The 23,905-nt window shown below is 38.9% G+C and overlaps 1 protein-coding gene across 2 annotated transcripts in view; it reads left to right on the top strand.

The window, feature by feature from the left end:
• The window catches only part of LOC140742106 (bis(5'-adenosyl)-triphosphatase-like), a 946,366-nt gene that overhangs the window by 745,606 nt on the left and 176,855 nt on the right, over positions 1–23,905 (top strand). The gene's annotated exons all lie outside the window — the stretch shown is intronic.

Raw genomic sequence — 23,905 nt, 5'->3', positions numbered from 1 at the left:
AATAGTACCATCAGACTTCAACGGATCTTTGCTGGTAAATGACACAGTTACGGGGTATGTAACACTTGGTAAGAACCATTGTCAGTATTAGGATGTACTCAAAATAGTTTTTGAATTTTCTGGTTTAAATGGCTATGATGCCCGGTGTCTTGAGTTACTCATTGCTGTTGGGAATTACACTGGATAATCAGTGATAATGGGCAAAGATTGGTTAACAAAACGTTCATTGATCAGGAAGAAATACTTGCTGCTGAAGATGAAGCCCAACTACTTTACTGAATCAATTATCAGTTATGGAGAGTGAAAGCTTAATATTCACACACAACTTGGAGTAAATGTTTCTACTAATGGCCATGAGATTGCTCAGACCATTAGAAACTTAGATACATTATTCAAGCAGGTCTATGAGAATACTCTGTGAATATGGAACAAGTTTCAAGTTTCTATTGTTTGCATGATTTTTTTTCATTTCTCTGCGCATCGGGTGCTGGTCTTTATTTTTTTAAATTGGGCTATTTTGGGTTTCTTGCTTTGTGGTTGCCTAATAAGCAAACAAATCTCAAGGTTCTGTAATTTGTACATTCTTTGATAATAAACTTATTTTGACTGTTAAACTTTGATCAGCCTAGCAAGGCTGGTTGAAATGAAGAGATTGAGCAATCATTCAGAGTAAAAAATCATTGTTGATCTACATTGGTGTTGCCAATATCAATGCAATGGCCTTTGGCAGAAGTATCGTGCACTGCCTGAGAATAAATGAACAGCTGAAGGAAGTTGTTGATGTGTGGACAGTTTGCCAGTAATGCATAGAAATAGTGGACACTCCATTCTAACATGTACATATCAATTTTCATCAAGAGGAAGATGCTCAGCAACACATCCTCAAAATGGATTCGTCAGGCATGTTAGTTCTTCCATGAGAGCTAAAAATATCTTGAAGAGTTAAGATGAGTTGATGCTTCATAAGAACTGGTGTCTGACAATGGAACAAAAGTCACTTTGCTATTATTTTTGAGATTTTTAAATTACATAATGCCTTCAACCACCTATTGATCCTCTGTACCATCCTGCTTTAAGTGGAGTTGAAGAAAGATCTGTATAGATATTAAAATAAAATAGGAGAAAGTGTTTCAAGATTACTTTGGTGTCACAATAATCCATCAGTTGGTTTACATTTTGTTTAAATACCCTATGTCTCTAAGCTTGGCTACCTATTTGACTCTGGCAGAGCTGTTAATGTATCATTCTGTTCACACATGATTGAGTTTGTTAATTTGTAGAGGAGGACGGAGAGGCAGTGTTTGAAGCAAAAGGTGATAACTAAAGAAAGTGAAAAGCAATTTTGTTTAAATGAAAGTGAGTGAGTCATCAGGCCAGTGTGCAAGTACAGAGCTCAGCCGTGGGACTTCAGTGAAGTAGTCCAAAATGTACTTAGCCTGTATTGATAATCATATCATAAATGTTCTTAGAGCTCAAATGATTACAGCAAAAGCCATTCCTGAAGACCCTTGAGTAAATGCATTCCTGTCATCGGTACAAAATCAACTACTGTGCAAGAGTCACAGACTACGACTTGAAATGACTTGAAAGAAGTGGGTTTTAAAAATGATAGCATAGGGAAGAAATTCTAGAGATAAAACCAATACAGATGAAGGAACTGTTTGGAGTAGAACGGAGTTCTTGGATTGTTGCACAATTGGAAAATGTAACAGTGATAGGGAGGGCTAAGGCTGTGAAGATGTCTATGTTACAAATCTTGGGGGTGAGTAAGTCAATGAACACGGGAGGGGTTGGCTCAGTAATTGAGAGAATAATGGGTTTATGAATTGGAAGCTCATTTAAGAAAATATCATTTGAGCAGTGTTGTTCAGTCTGAGATAGGGACTGAAGAACAAATAATCTGCCAGGATTTAATTTAAAAAATCCAGCCAGCATTCAGGAATGAGTAAAAATTGACAACATTGAAGTAAAACAGAATTGATACAGAAGTAGCAGAGCGGGATGGGGCTACATAGGATGTGTCCTCTTTAGCTAGGTGACAAGGGGCTTCTTGGTTTTTGCCAAGCCTAGCCTCTAAAAACTCAGATGCCACTTATAAAGATCAAACAGTTGTAAGTTAAATTTCCAACTAGAATTCATTGTTGAGCTTCTGGTCTTTAGTTTTTTAATGTAAATGAAAAGTATTAATGAGCTTGAAGTTGAAAAAATGCAGCATTTCAGTTAAGCTCTGTTTATACCAGGGGATGCTGGCCACAGCACCTATTTTATTGCTGGAGAGGTGCAGTATAAAACAATGGATTATTTAATTTGGCTTGTTTCAAATTAGACAACACTGGCATGTTGATTCGTGCAAGGAAACTTTCATAACAGATGAAGAGAATCACTTAGCAGATCAATAACTGATCTATTAATAGTTGGATGGCTTATGTACTCAGGGAAGTTATTTTCACAGCATTTATTGTAGGTACCCAGGACATGTGTCTCCAAGAAGATTTTAGACCGTTTGTATTACAAGGTATCTGAAGTCACCTAAGTGGCAAAGACACTGTATAAGTGTAGACAGCAGTTCAGACTAATTAGAATGGGGTAAGGATCATCAACAAGTGTGTTAGAAACACAGGGTGATCTACAATCCATTCTTCTGGCTTCAATTTCTGCAACACACGACTGGTTCACCTGCATCATTGGTATGTCTTTTTTGTTAAAAGGAATTGTGTTTTGGAAGTCCTTTGTGACTTTGAAATGGTTGGTAATTTGGAAGACTTTTATAAGATAGAAATCCTCTGTGAGTTGTAAATGTGTTTTTAAAGTGTTGTTTGAATTTAAACGCGTATTACTGAAAATAATTGAACAGTGTTTTAAACTACTTTGTTAGCTGTAAGTATTTTCTCCTTGGAAGGGACGGGAGCTCAAATAGCAGCAAAACTTGTGGAGAATAAACAGGGAAGTGAACTAATCTTTGAAGATAGGGGAGTTACAGTATAACCTCCCTTTAGTGAAGGTATTCATGGCTATTTATATCAAATAGGGCTTAAGGTTAGAGTTTAGAACTTCACAGTCAGCAAACCCAATACCATCACAACATATAGATGAGAAAGACAGTGAGCAAGGACAGATCCTTGTAGAAGCTGTAAGTCGTTGTAATAAATGCTCTACTTGTGTTGATTTGGCCAGATCACAATAACTAAGTCCCTTAAGAATGGTTTTAGTGTATTACTGTATCAAAAGTAGCAATTCACCTTCTGTATCAGATTATTTGTGAATCTGAGTTCCACTGCGAGGATAATGAAGATCATCCATGCAGACACTCACTAATATTCAGAAGGTTCTGCACTTTTAAATGTTATGTTAAACCTTGCTCCTATCTTTTCTCTCTGATAGGTATAAAAGATCCCATTGTACTTTTTAAAAGTTCAGTAGCAAACATTGTCAAGGCTTCCTGGTCACTATCTCATTGCTGCTTCTTGACATCTTTCTCTGCACTGATTGGCTACTACATTTCCCAACATTGTTGTAATATATACATTTAATTAATTATAAAGCCCTTTGCTTTCCCAAGATTGTGAAAGGTCATATATAAGCACCTCTTTCTTCTTTCTCCTAGTTTTGATCTCTTTGGTCCTGATTAACACTTCCACTTCTGATGAACAGAGTGTGCTTATGGATCTTTGGTTGTTTTTCTGTTTGGAAAGGGTGTATTTCCCGCAAATTTCTTTGAGATTATTTAAAAGATCTCTGACACCACAACATAACATAAAGATGGATATTTAACTTCATATTTAGATTAACACTGTCAATAGTGGTAGCAGGGCAGATGTCAACCTCTTAATTCATTAATTCATGGATGTTTACTAAGCAAAGTCAGTCTCATGCACGGCAATGTTTACAGAAATTCCACTATCCTACAGTAGATAATTAAATATATGATTGATTCCTTTAATTAAACATTGCTAAAACTAAATAACTGGTGATATTATTAGTGAACTTTGCTGTACATACAAAAGAAGAAATTTCAGAAGCTAATGCAAAGAAAACAAAGACTACAAAATATTTCCTTTCTCCTCTTTATTACTGCAAATTACTTACAAATTAATAGGATAGATGTTGTGCCGTCAATGTGGTCAAATTATGATTTATTTTGTGATTTATTCTGTAACTGAAGAACCGGTACAATGTGTAATTTAAAAATTATTTTATTGTACAAATGTAGCAACACCTATCATGATGAAATGACTGACAAATATGACCTATAAACTTTGATAAGCTGTGAAAAATGAAGTGTATGTTGGATAATGGAAGCAGTGCCTCAAGCTGGAAACATAACATTTGAACGGCATTTTGCGCAGGGTACTGTGAGTTTATTCTGAAAACTGCATGGAACATACGGAAAAAACATGGAACAGAGTTATGATAAATTTATTTGATTAAGATTACTATGATTTCTTCAAGATCGCAAAGGGAAATAGGTGTTACGTTGAGTCTCTCAGTGAGATATAGCAAAGCTCGTGGTGTGCATCTTGAACAGTAATTTCCTGATTCTGTGCATGCATAGCCATTGAAAGCTGGCACCTAATTTAATCTTCAATAATAATGAGCACAGAGAGCTCACCATTATTTTTGTTGTCATGTGAAGGTCAATTTAAAATTGATATGGTCTTATAGGACAACATACAGATTCTTTATAAATGTTATTGCTGTGGTTTTTCTGATGGAAATAGTGGCAATGCTGCCAGATCATAAAGAACTGAACATTGATGGAAAAGAGAGATTTCATTATAAGTCATTTCACACACTATACAAGACTCCTGTGAGTTAGTTATTCCACTTCTATCTGAGATCATATTGTAAAGTGGTAGTTTTTAATTAGACCGATGATTACACTCAGCTTCTCATTATAAAGCTCTGTTCCATTGAATGTGTGTATGTACTCTGAGCACAATCTCTGATCCTAATCACTTTTCAGAAAGACCTATTTCAACATTTGAACGACCTTTGATCAGTTCACTAATTTGTATTTGTGAGTGATTTATTAACATGTTTTCTCATTTTAACCACTGCTTTGCCTGCAATCTTAGTGTTTTAAGACTGAGCATTCAGGCTTAAGCTAGTATTTATAAATAATAAAATAGTTGCCAGTGAATATGGGAAGTTTTAATGCACCTTCCTGTAGACATTAGTTGATTGTTTTTGCATATTTTTACGCAAATCTAACCCAGTGTTCTGCAATGATCACTTCTTGAATATAAAATGCCAAATTGTGGTCCTAATTGACAGGCTACAAAAACATCCTCTCTTGATTTTGGTCTAATATCTACACAGAAGAATTGAATCTCCTTTTGGCAACCTCTTACTGCAACTCAAGTGAAAAGGTCACAAATTAAACAGACTGATTAAATCAATACCAACCTTGAATCTGAGAACTTTTTCTCCCACATAGAATTCATAGCAGAGATATACAGTGGCATGCAGAAGTTGGGCACCCCTGGTCAAAATTTCTGTTACTGTGAATAGCTAAGTGAGTAAAAGATAACCTGATTTCCAAAAGGCATAAAGTTTAATATTTTAAGCAAGACTACTTTTTTATTTCCATCTTTTACAGTTTCAAAATAACAAAAAAGGAAAAGGGCCTGAAGCAAAAATTTGGGCACCCTGCATGGTCAGTACCTAGTAACACCCCCTTTGGCAAGTATCACAGCTTGTAGATGCTTTCTGTAGCCAGCTAAGAGTCTTTCAATTCTTGTTTGGGGGATTTTCACCCATTCTTCCTTGCAAAAGGCTTTTAGTTCTGTGAGATTCTTGTGCCGTCTTGCATGCACTGCTCTTTTGAGGTCTATCCACATATTTTCGATGATGTTCAGGTTGGGGACTGTGAGGGCAATGGCAAAACATCCAGCTTGCGCCTCTTGAGGTAGTTCATTGTGGATTTTGAGGTGTGTTTCGGATCGTTATCCTGTTGTAGAAGCCATCCTCTTTTCATCTTCAGCTTTTTTACAGATGGTGTGATGGTTGCTTCCAGAATTTGCTGGTATTTAATTGAATTAATTTTCCCTCTACCAGTGAAATGTTCCCCGTGCCACTGGCTGCAACACAAGCCCAAAGCATGATCGATCCACCCCCCCCCCCCATGATTAGCAGTTGGAGAGGTGTTTTTTCATGAAATTCTGCACTTTTTTCTCCAAACATACCTTCGCTCATTGCAGCCAATAAGTTCTATTTTAACTTCATCAGTCCACAGAACTTGTTTCCAAAATGCATCAGGCTTGTTTAGATGTTCCTTTACAAACTTCTGACGCTGAATTTTGTGGTGAGGACGCAGGAAAGGTTTTCCTCTGATGACTCTTCCATGAAGGTCACATTTGTGCAGGTGTCACTGCACAGTAGAACAGTGCACCACCACTCCAGAGTCTGCTAAATCTTCCTGAAGGTCTTTTGCAGTCAAACGGGGGTTTTGATTTGCCTTTCTAGCAATCCTACGAGCAGTTCTCCTGGAAAGTTTTTTTGGTCTTCCAGACCTCAACTAGACCTCCACGATTCCTGTTAACTGCCATTTCTTAATTACATTATGAACTGAGGAAACGGCTAGCTGAAAACACTTTGCTATCTTATAGCCTTCTCCTGCTTTGTGGGCATCATTTATTTTAATTTTCAGAGTGCTAGGCAGCTGCTTAGAGGGGTCCATGGCTGCTGATTGTTGGGACAAGGTTTGAGGAGTCAGGGTATTTATAAAGCTTCGAAATTTGCATCACCTGGCCTTTCCTATCGATGACTGTGAACAACCCATAGCCCTGACAAGCTAATTAAGGTCGAAGACCTTAGTTAAAGTTATCTGAGAGCTCTAATTTCTTGGGGTGCCCAAACATTTTCATGGTGCTCCTTCCCTTTTTTCACTCTAAAATTGTACAAAACAAAAATAATACACTAATCTTGCTTAACATGTTAAAAAGAATGTTTCATCTGTAACCTTATGACTTTTGGAGATCAGTTCATCTTCTACTCATTTAACTATTCACAGTAACAGAAATTTTGACCAGGGGTGCCCAAACTTACGCATGTCACTGTAGGTCCAAATTTTTTTGATCTAAGTAAATCAATACACATGTATTTTTAACTGAATATCAATATCACTGTCAAGGCCTACATGTATTGTTCAGTCCACATTTCCACCCGAATTTTGCTAATCTTTATTAAAGGGCAGTTGAAGTGTCAACCACATTATCTAGACTTTGGAGACACTGAGTCTGGTTGAGAAAAGCAATTTTCCTTCCCTGAAGGACAGCAGTGAACTAGATAGGATCTTACAACAACCCATCAACTTCATATTCACGATTAATTACATCGGCTTTTAATTTTAGATTTACTCAATTACTTTACCTTAAATTCCCCTGCTGCTTTTGTGATATTCTTAGTTATGTCAATAAATCAGTAGCCCAATCCTTGAGATATTGATCCAGCAACTTAATCACCACGTGACCCTATCTAGTGTTTTTCACAGTTGAATTTGATTTCCCATTGCTCCACTGAAACTATTTCTGGTTTCCTGTCTTTTGGTGTATTTTCCTGTATCCAACTATGAGACCATTAATGTATATGATAATTGAACAGTGGTCTTAAAATAGTTACCCACTTCTCACATCCTGAATGAGTTAAAGGCACATCCCATAATACCTATCCTTGTGTTCCTGTTTTGTTGCCACCTTACAATTCATCATGCTATAGTAGTATTTAGTACATTGCTTTACAGTGCCAGCTGTAAGATCAAGGTTCAGTTCCCAATGCAGTCTGTAAAGAGTTTGTACATTCTCCCCAAGACCCTCATAGGTTTCCTCTGAGTATTCCAATCTCCTTCCACAGTCCAAAGATGGGTAAGAGTTAGTGAGTTGTGGACATGCCACGGTGGCAACATTTTCACGCTACCTCCAGCACATCTCGGACAATGTTGGTCATTGGTGCAAACAACACATTTCACTATGTGTTCTAATGTTTCGATGACAAATAAAGTTAACCTTAATGTTAATTTTGCTAGTTGGCTCCTGACATTACACATTCTGATTTTTGTCTGGAGTCACATATTGTGGCCCTCCTGTAATGCATGAATAACAAATATACTTCCCTAGCCTATTCTTCTGCTTCCTTCAAGAATGTGGTGAAGCCTTAGAAATTGATTCTGATCCATTTATTTTGTTATCTCATTCACCCTTTGACAAACCTTCTTGCATCTTTCATACTCTTTCCTGTATTAAGCTAGATTATTCTTCGAAAAAGGTCTTTTTTGCTGTCCTGTAAACCACAGACAATTTGTGTGGATTATGATCTCTATCACTTTATTGGCTTCACAATTCCTATCTTGACTTTTGATAAATATGGTTAGCCCATTACTCTTTCCTCTTTTCTCATCTACTCTGAACACATTTCTAAGCTATATTTTAACTACAATTTTGCATTATGTGTTTTAATACTGTCTTCAGTTTCTCCTTAATCAGCTGATATTGATAATGCTCAAAGATGCAAACAATTTAACAATCTTATTTTTATTACTTTTTGAAGAATATTATTCTTACTATGTTTTACCTGTTATGTCCTCTAAATAGTTATGCTATATTAATATATTTTTGTTCTCTGATCTTCCTTATTTTTCTTTTAAACTTGTTTTTAGGTCACTATATTCCTCATTCAGGCCTTCCCGCTCCATTCCATATTCCTCTCAATGTCAACTGAGGAGTTCTGGCAGAAATCTGCCACAAACAATGCCATTAAAGTGGGAGGAATGCATCCAGATGTTGATCTCTCAGTTCTTGGCAGTATCATGACTTTTCGACACCAATATAAAATTGAAATCTCCAAATAACATTGCAGTGAAGACTAGGGATGTGACAATCTCCCTTGCAGTCCCCTCAAGAACCAGCTGACTGCTTGAGGATGGTTCATGCAAGAGCTAGGTTAAACTCAAAGCAAATCCACAAGACAGGAAATCTCTGGTGAGCCAGAAAACATCTGCAGGCGATTCTGTGTTTTCAATTGATGTTAATTTTATGAGACAACCATCTTTGTTACAGTTATTTCTGGTTGCACTGTTTTCTTGAGCCACCTGTCATTATTCAAATATCTGCTTTTTATTTTTAAAAGAGTGATGGTGAGCTGATGTTATTTTTTGGAAATAAATCACTAGGATGTATTCTGATCTTGAAGGAACTGTGTAAATGAAAGTGAAACCAGCTTGTTTCTTCAGCTCTGACATGTCATACAATGCTCATTTATCTTACTAGCAGTTTTGAAATTGGTAAGCAAAATTACCAACTAAATTTTTAATATCCATTATTTGTTTTTTCATTAAAGTGAAATCAATTGACAGGAGTAAAAGTGAAAACATCAAATCAGTTTGGAGTGAGAATACTTTGGATGCCCTTTGAACTCCTCTTTGGGAACCCTGCAAACCCAACATAATATCTGTCCAGGAGCAATAGCAGGTGGGTTCAGCCCATTTTAAAAGCTGGACCAAATTAACGGGCTCTGTTTCCAATTTCTCATCAAAATGGCTACCCAGTTACTAATACTAGCTGGCAGCCAGTCAGGACTTGTTGAGATTGGGTCACTGGTATGATGCTTTAGAAAACCATCTTTGTAGATGTGGTTTCAAAGGTGGTGGCTCTGCATTGTCAAGAAGTCAATCCCAGCTATCAAGGAGAAAAGGCAGAAGAAATATGAAGCAGGTCATGAACGTAGACATTCGGTGCTAGACCAGTCAAATTACAAATGCAACCAACATGGAGACAGTGCCGATCCAATGCTGGTCTTGTGGCCCATAAACGTGCCTGCAGAGACTAAACTCTCAGCACACTCAACACTGAAATCGATGGACAGCCAAAGTAAAGAAAGAAGAAGGTGGGTGGAATATGGGAGGTAGAACAAGCTGGATCCAGTGTTGTTCTGTAGCTGGAGTGAAAGCCTTCTATACATTTGGGCTACAAAAAAAATGAAGTGAAAGTCTTAAAACTTATTTGGCTGCACCTTTTCTAACTGGGCTCCTTTTCCTGGTATGGGAAGGATTGCTTGACCAGAGACTAATTTGCTTATTTAAAGTAGATTACACATTCTTGGGCTGACATGTCCACCACATGAAATCACAATTGCATTTGGCTGAATTAGATCAGAAAGAGAGGGCAACTCCAATACTTTATCTTAACTGCTCCTCCACTCTCCTCAAGCACCTGAACGGGATGCTTTGGAGTTAAAACTGAATTCATTGACTTCCCAGTTTATTGAGATCGTCTTATTGAATCATCTTTTTCAGTTTACTCACGAGTAGGGAATAGATGTCCTGCAGCTGTACCTTGTGCACAACAGTTAGAAGTTGCTTTGAACAGAACACCAGCAGACTGTTCGGATTTCCAGAATGATTGATGTGACTTACAGCTTATTATATGAAAGCAGCATTACATATCCATGTTGCAAGAAGTAATTCAGTACAGTTGTAGAATTACAGATGAAGCAATACTGACTGAGAGAAGAGGCAATTGTGTAGTAGTTGCCTTCCAGGGTAAAACAAAAAGAAAGAAGGTTTTACTGAAGAAGTAGAATGAGTTTAATTAGTTTCTTTTTTCATTTCAAAGTGCACAAGCTTGATTTGTATTGAATAAACTTGCCAAACAAGTTTGGCAGTTTAGAAGGAACCATGTGTTCTAAACTGCAGGAATGAATGAATTTGTGGTTTTTACCTTTCACCATATTATGTCATGAGATTAATTACTCCTTTTGAAGGAATATACTCACTCTTCACTGTTAAATGCCCTCCACATCAAAGATTCTCCTCATTCCAAAAGTTGTCTGAAGAGCAAGGTTACAAGCACTCTGTGGCAGGTCTATTTTTTGAACGTTTATATTGTAGCAATGAAACTCTAAAATTGTACTTACCGTAGATGTCGGATTATAAGCCGCTACTTTTTTCCCATGCTTTGAACAGCATTGAACATAGCGGCTTATAATAAGGTGCGGCTAATAGAAGGTTTTTTCCCATGCCGCCAAAACATTTTGCCTCGTAACAGTAGACCAATAAAATTGATGAGTAGTTCACAGAGGTCCAATGAAATTGTACGATAAATCAAGCGCACTTTCACAATTAAATTATTGTAAATCAGCCATTTGTACTCACCCTCATCAACATGGAAAACACTCGAAGAAAAGCATATGATGCAGCTTTTAAGTTAAAGGCAATCAATCTGGCGGTTGAACAAGGAAATCGAGCTGCTGCACGTAATCTTGGCATACATGAATCGATGGTGAGACGGTGGAGATTTAATTTGGGACTGCCGCTTCAGGTCAGGAATGGCTCACGTGATATTAGACAGCAGTACAAGGGAGGGAGGGAGCGAAACTGAGGATTCTGCTGCACCGAAACTGCTAGCGATTCAGTAAACAAAAAAACAGTAAAACTCGTGTGTGAATGGTATCGGGCCAATAAGGACACAAGTGTCCGATGTTACCAAATACCGGTAGGTATAACAAAGTTTAGCCTTACCAAATATGTGTAGCGAGGGTTTGGTTTGGGGGAAAAAGGAGTATAAATAAGAGCAGAATGTAAGGGGAAGGCAAAACGCGTTCTGCAATAAAGCCACGCTGCACTGTAATCCGTTGTTGGTTGTCTCTCTTCCAAAACGAACACAGGGCAGAATTTGAAGCCCAACACGTGTAATATCTTTCTGTGTAAATATCTCATATTACAAGCGGCCGAAAATCCAGTGCGCCGAAAATCCGGTCCGCCGGAAATCCAGTGCGCCGAAAATCCGTTCCGCCGGAAATTCGGTGCGGCCTAAAATCCGATGCGGCCTGTATAATTAAAAATTGATTTTATTTCTAAAATTAGAGCCAGCGGCTTTTAATCAGGTGCGCTCTGTAGTCCGGAATCTACGGTACTCTGTTCACAGAGTAAACTGTGAACAGAGGAAAAGTTGAAAGCGCCTTAAGTTTTCATAAGTTTTCAAAGGAAAATTTGTACAGCTTTGTTGAAAGTATTGTTCCATGAAGTTGTCTTTCTCTTATAAATTATTACTGCAAGCATAATTAGCCTTTTTTCAAAGATATAAATCCTAATATCTATGTTCCTTTGGTTTGTTTATTGGCAAGGTTTTTAAAGTTGTTTTTTGGTCTTACTGTATGCTGAACTTTATTGTATGGAATAAGGCTCCCTTACTCAATACAATGCAATCTATTTTAGCGGCTCGTCTGTAGATATAGATTCGTTACTCAAGTCTCCTACAGGCAAATGATATTTGACACTGTAGCAACAATGTCCTATTTCATGCACTAGTTTCTTATAGTTCCAGTAATTATTCTGAAGATCTAATTTTATTTAGTATGACCACAAAAGATGCACTTAGAGTTTATAGCGATCCGGTCATCTGTTCGGGAACTATATTGAACAGCCAGCTGTGTGGTTGTACTCACTAAAGTTTAACTACTTCAGAAATTTGAGTAAGTCAAGTTGAGGATTTCAGTGGAAAAAGCTGTTCTTACATCTGGTGAGTACTTCTAGTTTTTCGGCAAGTTATTGAATGACAAATTTAAACAGAGGGTGGTGAATACGTGAATTTCATTGCCATCCTCAGCTGTGGAGGCTAAGTCATTGGATATATTTAAAGGAGGTTAATAGGTTCTTGATTAGTCAGATATTATGGGGGTGGGAAGAAGGCAGCAAATGGAGTTGATAGGGATAACAAATCAACCATGATGGAATGGCAGAGCCTACTTGATGGGCTAAATGGCTGACTTCTGATCCTATGTTTTATGGTCCAGAATAGAATTATGCCTAGAAAAGAAGATTCACTTTGTGGATCTCCACTGTTTTGCCACATTTGGCTAATTTAAAATTAGAAGTAATCTCATTGCCTGAATGAAAAATAATGAAATTAAAAGGTGCCTAGTATCACAATTGATTTTAGAGAAAATCTAGGCTCTTTTGAATTATTTCACAAATCCTTTATTCTCTGTGTAAATCTGGGGGGGGGGGGGGGGGTGGAAGGTGGACGGGGACCATTGCTTAAATGTAAGGCTGCAGAAATTACCCAACATAGCTTCTTATCAAGAATGTGTATTCAATATTAACATGAGTATCTATTGCCTTTTGTATTATAATGTCATGTTCCATTGTGTTTTAACTATCAAATGCATATTTCATTATAACCATTCAAGATTAGCATACTCTTTCATTTTACTCCCTTTTGAGTCTTTGTTCTTCCTTTTATTCTGTCTGTTGATTGTACTCCATGCAGTACTTTCCTTTGCCTTTATGAGTTAAAGAAATCTTTCATCTTTTATTGTGATAATTTGGAACAAAGGTGAAAAATATTTTTCATAAGGTGTTATAATTATTTTCTAGTTTAAGGACAGTGATGTGAAGTAAACTTATCCTCTCTAAGAAAAGTAACAAAGTTTGTTATTTCTCTGTGATTTATTACATTTATAGCATCAATATTATGGAAAAATGAGGAATCGTGGCAATAAAGTGAATAATATCAATGTATTCTCATATTATATGCTTTAGTGTCAGTGTATGATCCATCTCACTGACATTTACCTTGTTAACATTTTGATCGGAAGAAAAAAACCATAATTTTTCATGGAATCAGATCCCGTTTTCACATTCTTTGTTGAGAGATAAAAGATCATGAGGGCTTAAAGCAAAACTGAGCTGTGCCAATCACAAACTGCCTGCTCATTTCAGTGCCTCGTCAGCTGTCTCCATTGATTGGCCGGATGCATCATCATAGGGGCTATATGCTGGCTCAGGGCAAATATTGTTACAACACACCTCTGAAAGGGGAGGTCATTGGAGAAAATGTTGGCAGGATGTTAATAAGTGAATCTGCCCTAGGAAGGATTGGAAAACAGCATGTCATGGAAAGTGTTGGCTCAGTTCTTTATGAAATTTGCTTTGGAGGCTTGGTGAAAGGAGTTGAGTTATCCTGCACTTGCAGGAATCTCTCCAGACATACAACAGAAAGCAGATGCTAATGGCGGCCAATTGCAGCGCTTTTGCCTGATGCTCTGGATGGGGCACTGTGAATTGTTCAGTGGTTTCACACATTTGCTGGTCCATCTTTAAATGGTACATTCAATTTATGATAGGCAGAAATAAGGTGGATGGTAGCAGTCTTTTTCCAGCGTGGAGGAATCCTTAACTGGGGCATTGGTTTATGGTAAGGGAAGAAAGATTTAAAAGGGACCTAAGAAGCAACTTTTTCACGTAGAAGGTGATGAGTATATGGAATACAATGCCAAAAGAAGTGGTTCAGACAGGTGCAATATCATCATATAAGAAGGACTTGGATAAGTGGACCTGAGAGGGACTTGGCCAAAAATTGGGACCAGCTGTGTGGCACTGTGGTTGTCAGGGACCGGTTGGGCAGAGGGGCAGGTATCCCTGCTGTACGATTCTACTAACTGTACTACTAGCTGCAGACCCTGACCTACAGCACAGTACAGGCCCTTTGGCCCACAAAGTCGTGCCGAACATGTCCCTTACTTAGAAATTACTAGACTTCCCCATAGCCTTGTATTTTTCTAAGCTCCATGTACCTATCCAAAAGTCTCTTAAAAGACCCTATCCGCCTCCACCACCTTTGCCGGCAGCCCAATTCATGCACTTTTATTATTGCCAAAACATTTCCTATCAATCAAACTTTCCACCAAGTATTTGATGGCAATGATGTGAAGAAGACTATCACATCTGATTGGATAAAATCACTGGACATCCCACCGAAGGCTAAACTGCAAAGTAGTAGAGAGCTGCTGGACCAGTGGGGGATGCGGCCAATTTCATTGCAACCATTGCTGAGGCTTTGGCCGTAAAGCAAGGCTAAAATCATGGAAAAGTCAAATCAAATCAGGTCTAATTAAGTTTAATTATCATTCAAACCATACATAGATACAGTTGAATGAGACAGCATCACTCTGGGGCCAAGGTACAAAACATTGAAAATAGAAAGCAAATATTCAAAATAGCAAGAAAATTTCTTTACAACTTTGTCCTTCTTGTACTCACAATCTTTTCTGATTTACAACATGCAGCTGGTGAAGCTCTGTTTATTACCCCTCCTCTCCTTTCCTATGTGCCATCTTTATTTCACATATGCGGAAACTGCATCCTGCCCACGTGCTGAAGTAGCAGCAAGTAAATTGTGGCCAAGAAGACATGCTGTTGGTTAATTCCACATTTGCATTCATCAGCTCAAGATTTAGTTTAATTTGGAGAAGAGATTAGAAGTGGGATCCATATATCACCAGGCCCAAGGTACAAACGTTGTAGTTTAATCAGGGCAAGGTCCAAGACTTGTGGGGTGATGCAGCTATATGAAATACAGAGAACTCAGCTAAGCACCTAACTGTGATGTAGTATATACTGAAGAATGTGCATAATTAAGTGTTTGGTTAATGCAAAGGTCTGGCATTAAACTATTGTTTACTGTCAAAGAGTTTAACACCAAATTAGCACCAGCCTTCAGCAAAACTAAAGGACCATCCTTTCCATTCATAAACCTAATCAGAATGCAGCACCTAATAGCTGAACACAAAGCAACACATACAGAAAGCTGCTGAGTTCCTCCAGCTTGTTGTAGGTGTTACCTAATAGCTGAATAAGGCTTCCATTGCATCATGAGCAGGAGCCATCCACCTCTTAAGCACTGCAGCAGAAAATCGGATGGTTGCCATGCAAGCTCCCACTGGGGTTATTATGACAATAATTTACAGAGAGAAGCCTGCACTTCTTACCCTTCTGAGTGCCCACTCTGCTAGCTAATCTCTGGCAAGTTTGAATGAAAGGTATTGAGATCCTCAATATCAACAGTGTGCAATAGACTCTGAGCTCCTGCAGTTCAGTGCTGGAAAGAACCAGGTACCCAAAAATTAATTGTTATAGTCACCTTGACATTCACTGGCAGCAGAGGCTTTACTTTGCTGTGAGGTTGACAAGTTTCTATAGACATGGGGAGAGCATATTGACTGGCTGCTTCATAGCCTGGTATGGAAACACCAATGCCTTTAAATGGAGAATCCTACAAAAAGTAGTGGATACGGCCCAGTCTATCACGGGTAAAACCCTCCCCACCGTTGAGCACATCTACAAGGAGAGCTGTCGCAGGAAAGCAAAGACCCCACCACCCAAGCCATGATCTCTTCTCGCTGCTGCCATCAGGAAGAAGGTACAGAAGCCTCAGGACCCAGACCACCAGATTCAAGAACAATTGTCCCTCAACCATCCGGCTGCTGAACCAGAGGGGATAATTTCTCTTGCCTCATCACTGAACTGTTCCCACAGCATATGGACTCACTTTCAAGAGCTATTCATCTCATGTATTCAATATTTATTGCTTATTTATTTGTTATTATTACTTTTTTTCTTTAATATTTGCAGTTTGCTGTCTCTTGCAATTGGTTGTCCATCCTATTGGGTGTGGCCTTTCATTGACTCTATTGTTTCTTGGATTTTCTGAATATGCCCACAAGAAAATGATTCTCAGAGTGACATATATGTACTTCAAAAATAAATTTACTTTGAACATCTGAACTTTGGGGTTGAAACTGGGGCTCCAACAAGTCGCAATTTATGTGAGTACTTTCTTCTTGAAGTTCAGACATCTGTTTCTCAGTGAGATTCAATAACTGATACACTAAGCAACTTTATTTGACTGAAGCCTTTGAAGTGTGCAAAATATATTCAGTACCTGCGGCATGATCTCTTGTAAGAATTTACATTTGGAATAAACTCCTGGAAATAATTTACTAAAGATGTACAATCAACAACCAGATGATGAAATCAGCCAAAGATGAGCTTGATCATCTCTTTAAATTGTGCTGGTAGAAACCCTCTCTGCTGCTAAATGCACTTTCAACTGTTCTGGTTTAAAAGTGGGTGTTAGCTGGATAATTGATGTACCAACTCCTCACATAGATGCATTGCACCAGTACAACAGCTGGCACTATTTGATTCACAGCCTCACAAGTGGCCTGGAAACCACTCTGGTGCTCTAAAGGGAGTAAGTGAATGTCATTGGGTCCATTCTGTCTCTGCCTAATTCACTACACTAATTTTTTAGACAGGGATGAGCAGAAGTGTGCAGTCATCTGGAAAAGTGAAGCTTTTGCATTTGACAGGAATATCACTATCGAAAGCTGAGGGGCATTTAGGAATTTGTATCTCTTTCCATTAATAAAAGTTTACTCTTCTGTTAAAAATTTTGTTCCTACTACAAATAGAGGTCAGAGGTTATGGGTGAAAGGCAAAAAGTTTAAGGGGAACATGAGGGGAAACGTTTACTTGGAGGGTTGTGAGAGTGTGGAACGAGCTGCCAGCGCAAGTGGTACATGTGAGCTCAATTTCAATGTTTAAGAGAAGTTTGGATAGATACATGGATGATAGCATTATGGAGGGATATAGTCCCAGTGCAGGTCAATGGGAGTAGGAAGTTCAGGAAATTTAAAGTGTATAAGATGATGAGAGGCATTGATCATGTGGATAGTCAGAGGCTTCTTCCCAGGGCTGAAATGACTAACACGAGAGGGCACAGTTTTAAGGTGCTTGGAAGTATGTACAGAGGGAGATGTCAGTGGTAAGTTTTTTTAAATGCAGAGAGTGGTGAGCGCGTGGAATGTGCTGCCGGCAACGGTGGTGGAAGCGGATACGAGAGGGTTTTTTAAGAGACTCCTGGATAGATACATGGAGCTTAGAAAAATAGAGGGCCATGGGTAACCCTAGGTAATTTCTAAGTAAGTACATGGTCAGCACAGCTTTGTGAGCAGAAGGGCCAGTATTGTGCTGTAGATTTTCTTCTATGTTTCTTCTAAATAGTTCAGCATGGGCTAAATGGGCTGAAGGGCCTGCTGTGCTGTACTTTTCTACAATTCTACTGTACCCACATGGAAAATTTAAGTATTACTGTTTTATGACAAGGTTGAAGGAGCATGCCACAATACCCAACGATAAAAGACCTGAAATTTTGTACTGATAGTTTGCCAATCAATTGATATTTTTAACTGTTTGGTTTAAAAGCCTTTTAAAGATAGCTGTTTAAATTACTGCCAATTATTATTAGCAATTCATTAGGAAATGTCTGTACTTTATCTCCGTATTAATGAATATTGTTACTGGAAGGGAATAGAGCTCACCTCACATCATGTTATTGAATTTGCAATGTACTGGTTAGCATAAAGGTTGTACTTAAGCACAGAATTGTATTAGAACAAACCTCTGAGCTTTGGGCACTACTGTCCATGTTAATGAGGCTCTTGCATAATGCAGGAGGGTTTTGCCAGCAAGGGGAAGGAAATAAAACAACTGTGCTGCCAAAATTCATAGAGACTTTGAGAGCATTCCCGACTCAAAATGTTAATGGTATAGAAACTTCAACAATTTTCCTTTTAAAATTGATTTAAATCTGAGACTTAGAGAAACAGCTTGCTAACAGGCCTTTCTGGCTCAACATGCCCGCACCATCCAATTACACCCATGTGACCATTTAACCTACTGACCTCTGTCTTTGGAATTCCTTTGGAATGTGGGAGGAAACCGTAGCACCTGGAGAAAACCCATGCGGTTATTGGGAGAACATACAAACTCCTTATAGATAGCTCCATACAAACCCTCTCATTAACAATGATACACACTTGCTGTAACGCAGGAGGATTTCAAGAGGAAGGAAATATAACAGGGCTACCAAACCTCAAAGAAACTTTGAGAGCATGCCCTACTTCTGACTCTGAGGGCTGCCTGGAGGATGATCACGACGTCAGTGAAGTAGAGACTTCAACATTTTTGCTTTTAAAATCGATTCACATAGTTTGGGTGCAACAATCCTTCTGTTTGAGCAATCAGCATTAATTCCTTTTATTCTTTTGTTAGCATAGTCTAAGTTCTAGAGATATTGATGTTAGTTAACATGTCTGCAGTGCCAAAAAAAAACAGAACAGAAATTGAATGTACCATGGTGATCTATTCCATGAAAATTAATTGCTGACTGGCTCTAAGTCAGTCCAGGTAGAAGAGATCAGGTTTCCATACAAACGTTCTGCCAAAAAGCATTATGATGATCAATTATTGGATGGATGGAGACTTTGTGTATCATTGATACTAACAAATGGCTCATGGAGGGCCAGGTTTTCAAGTAAATTTGCTCCCAGTTTTCTTGTGCTTCTCTTCTAACAACCTAGTTCAGGAGCTGTGCCTTTAATGTACTTACAAGTTAATTGCTAACAATCTGAAAATATGAACATGGATTAGGAATAACACACACAAAATGCTGGTGGAACACAGCAGGCCAGGCAGCATCTACAGGGAGAAGCGCTGTCGATGTTTCGGGCCGAGACCCTTCGTCAGGACTAACTGAAAGGAAAGATACTAAGAGATTTGAAAGTAGGAGGGGGAGGGGGAAATGCGAAATGATAGGAGAAGACTGGAGGGGGTGGGATGAAGCTAAGAGCTGGAAAGGTGATTGGTGAAAGTGATACAGAGCTGGAGAAGAGAAAGGATCATGGGACGGGAGGCCTCGGGAGAAAGAAAAGGGGTGGGGGGAGCACCAGAGGAAGATGGAAAACAGGTAAACAACTAAATATGTCAGGGATGGGGTAAGAAGGGGAGGAGGGGCACTAACGGATGTTAGAGAAGTCAATGTTCATGCCATCAGGTTGGAGGCTACCCAACCAGTATATAAGGTGTTGTTCCTCCAACCTGAGTTTGGATTCATCTTGACAGTAGAGGAGGCCATGGATAGACATATCAGAATGGGAATGGGACGTGGAATTAAAATGTGTGGCCATTGAGAGATCTTGCTTTCTCTGGCGTACCGAGCGTAGGTGTTCAGCGAAATGGTCTCCCAGTCTGCGTCGGGTCTCACCAATATATAAAAGGCCACACCAGGAGCACCGGACGCAGTATACCACACCAGCCGACTCACGGGTGAAGTGTCACCTCACCTGGAAGGACTGTCTGGGGCCCTGAATGGTGGTGAGGGAGGAAGTGTAAGGGCAAGTGTAGCACTTGTTCCGCTTACAAGGATAAGTGCCAGGAGGGAGATCGGTGGGAAGGGATGGGGGGGACAAGTGGACAAGGGAGTCGCGTAGGGAGCGATCCCTGCAGAAAGCAGAAAGGCGGGGGAGGGAAAAATGTGCTTGGTAGTGGGATCCCGTTGGAGGTGGCGGAAGTTATGGAGAATTATACGTTGGACCTGGAGGCTGGTGGGGTGGTAGGTGAGGACAAGGAGTTACCCTATCCCAAGTGGGGTGGCAGGCGGATGGGGTGAGGGCAGATGTGCGGGAAATGGGAGAGGTGCGTTTGAGAGCAGAGTTGATGGTGGAAGAAGGGAAGCCCCTTTGTGTGTGTTGTTTGAACTTCCAGCATCTGCAGATTTCCTTGTGTTTGCACATGGATTAGGAAATCCTTTTAATGATTGTGATTGAGGTCAAATCTGAAAGACAGATCCAGGTCAATTCTTCACAAATTGCAGTATAGGTTTTGTTGATTATATATCTGTAGGAAGGATTTCCTGAAGTTTATCAAGAAGCATTTCGATGGTGCCAATATTGCAAATGTTTTAACTACCTTCATTTGTCTTCAGCTTTGTGTAGTTTTTGTTTCAAGATTATATGTCCTGACTTCACTGCCTCTTAATCTTCTTGAGTAGAATCCTTTCACTTTTCAGTTTCATAGCAACAAAATTCTCTACCAGGAATTCTATGCTAATACGTAATCTGAGAAAGTATTGCTGTGATTTAAAGGAATTTCACCTCTCCCCAGGCCAACACAATCAAAGATATATCAAACCACCTGCTTGTTACATGAGACCTCATCCAGCCCATCTAATGCAATTATCTTCTGACCAAAGGGTTACTTGAATAGCTGAACTTTAGATAAAGGAACAAAGGAAAAGGAAGACAAACTGGGTATAGAAAAAGCTGGAATTGAAATGATCTGTTGATCACATGTGATTATGCAGAAATGCAAACCCTCCCTTCTACACTGCTCAGTTGTGAACTATTTTTAGACAAAGGAACAATTAATCTATTTGCTTAATGTTGGAAATGTTGCTACTGACAGCATTTAGAGACCTTGTGCTCTCTTTCCAGTTGCACTGTAGCATTGTTAACAATCAACTGAATGGAAACAGTGCCTTTGTTCCAATAGGAATGACAATGCAACACTAATATCTTATGTTTTGCATGCAAGCTCGTATTTAAGATATAAATTCACAAACAGATCAAGGTGAGTTAAGTGATAATTGAAGTTTTCGAACCCAACCTGGACTTTACATGAGTGCATGTTATGGTAAGAAACAACTTTAATCGTGCTTTAATTTTGGATTTACTGGTGTAATTAACTAACGTGCTTCATTGTAATTGATCACAGAGATAACAGTGACGAATTAGAAGCTTGCATCATTCTTTTGGCCACTTAGCCGTTTGCCCTCAGATTTACAAACTGAAGCAGCCAAAGTGGTTTCCATAGTGACAGAACTTATGATGTCACACACACACAATTTTCATGAGCTGAGCTTCCAACAATATCATCATTGTAATTAAAAACAGTTTTGTAGATTCCAGTTAGAAATAAAATACTGACCTTTGCCTGTTAAGAACTTAAGAAAATATTATGACCAATATAGAACATTGTACCGTAAGACACGTTTTAGTGAACAGGTGTGGGAACAGGATACTAGACATATACTGCCATCAATTGCAAAATGAAATGGTTATATATTTTAAACATTTGCTTCTAAAGAGAAACTTTAATTATTTTAAAATAATTATGATGCTATTAAATTGCACGGCTGATTTATTGTGACGTGGCTATTAGTAAGATTGAATATCTCACCCTCCAGATTGCTTTCTCTCTATATCCTGTTCATTGAGAAAAGGAATAGCAGGAATCTGCCAAGTGTTTCTTTGCTGCTAACGTTTTGCTTTATTGCTGAATTGCTAAAACAGAAAATTCTTTATCAATGCATCAGAAATACATTGTGGAAGCTGTGATATTCACCTTCTGAATTGATCATTGCCAATAATAAATCAATTAATCAATTCATTGTATTCATTATCATTTCAAAACAATATATGATACCAGAGGATATTAACACACTTAGTGAAGTACAATGTTTGCAATTATGGCAGATTTTCAACTATTGCATCAATACTCTTTCTGCTATCATGGCATCAAAAGTGAGAATGTTTACTGTTGATTGCTCAGGCCATTTGCAACTCTTCGGATCTTGTTTCTTCCATATGTTTTTCAACAAAGAGCACTGAGGCTACGTCCACACTACACCGGATAAATCCGTAACCGAAGCTTTTTCTCTTCGTTTTTACCCTCCGTCCACACTAAAACAGCGTTTTCATCCCCCAAAAAAGGAGATTTTCTGAAACTCTCTCCAGAGTGCGTAATTTTGAAAACCCTGCTTGGCCGGAGCAGTGAGGATGGGGTAACCGGAGAAATCTAAAAATGCTGTCATGCCGTGCTGGAACAGATGGTGACGGCAGCGCGCCATTTCATTGGTTTCTTGAACGCAACCTAACAATTTCAGAACGGACGGCAACGAGACTGAAGCCAGAGGAGTTAGAAAGAGTACTCACCAAATACTTTGACCCATAATTTACTGAATAAATAAGTATACTCACTTTGCCCTGTTTTCTGTCCTTGTTCGTACAAAGGTGGTTTACCTATTTATGCAAGTACTTCTCTGACAATAGATGTACAACAGCCTAATGTAACATTGTATGGAAATACAAGATAATACTGATGCAGACATGTTTTATACATTTAACAAGGGGCTTTATTAATGCAACAGAGTTCATCAGTTTTTTGATGTTCGTTCGTCAGCCGGGTCATACTGTCTGTGAACTCCCCGTTGATTGCCTCCATACGCTCCAGTATTTGTTTTTTTTTAGTTTTAAGTCCTCCTGCATGAGAGCCAACAGCTGTCCATCGTTTAAGTTTTTCTAGTCTGTAACTGAACAAACGCACACCAAGTCTTTCACAGCGAGATTCGACACCAACCATGTCGCTTGTTTTCGGTAGATGTGTCCTGCGCATGCGCAGTAGGAGGAGATTCGCCAAAATATCCGTTTTAATGTGGACAGAGATATTTTAAAAACGCATAGTGTGGACGCCTATTGTTTTTACGTGAAGCCGGCATTTTCAAAATTATCCAGTCCAGTGTGGATGTAGCCTGAGTAATCAGTGAGGGAGAGTGGTAATCAGGAGAAGCTTTCTTTATTCATGTTTCTCCTGATGCCATGCGGTCTGGAGTCATTGTTGACAATTCTAAAGACTAACTCCACCCAGCATAAACTACACTATCTCCAACTCCTCTGGCTCTATCTTGCCAATAGAACAAGATGTGAAAGCAGAGTCTGGCACATTGTCTCTAGGTATATCTCTGCCAGTGCAACTGGGTCAGATTGTTCCTTGACTAGCGTGTAGGAGGACAATTACACTCCAGATGTTTATGCAAGGGTTTGCCATGTCTAGCTCTGTTGCCTAGAAGGCTTAGTTTTATTCTTCTCTGTTTAACTGTAGCCATTATAATGCTTATTGGACTTCAGGGAGAATCAAGCAATTTGGCTGAGTCTTTAATCAAATGAAGCCCGACAGGATAAGATTTGTAGGTTGTCAGTGTTTTAGTGGATCAGGTGGCTTTTCACAACAATCAAGCACTTTTCTTGGCATCATTATTAAGAATAGTTGTTCTTTCTTTTAACCCCCATGCTGCAAGTATTAATCAGAATTTAAATTCCACAACTATCATGGTGGGATTTGAACTCTGGCTGTGAATTGTTAGTTCAAGTGTCTGAATTACAAGTATGATAATTTAACTACTGTGTCCATGATTCTGCATCTCATCCTGAAGATTCAAGGGGTTACAACTGG

This window comes from Hemitrygon akajei, chromosome 19, assembly GCF_048418815.1.
Source record: "Hemitrygon akajei chromosome 19, sHemAka1.3, whole genome shotgun sequence".
Classification (NCBI taxonomy): domain Eukaryota; kingdom Metazoa; phylum Chordata; class Chondrichthyes; order Myliobatiformes; family Dasyatidae; genus Hemitrygon; species Hemitrygon akajei.
The sequence above is the reverse complement of the archived record's forward strand: the minus strand, read 5'-3'. Positions and strand labels throughout refer to the sequence as shown.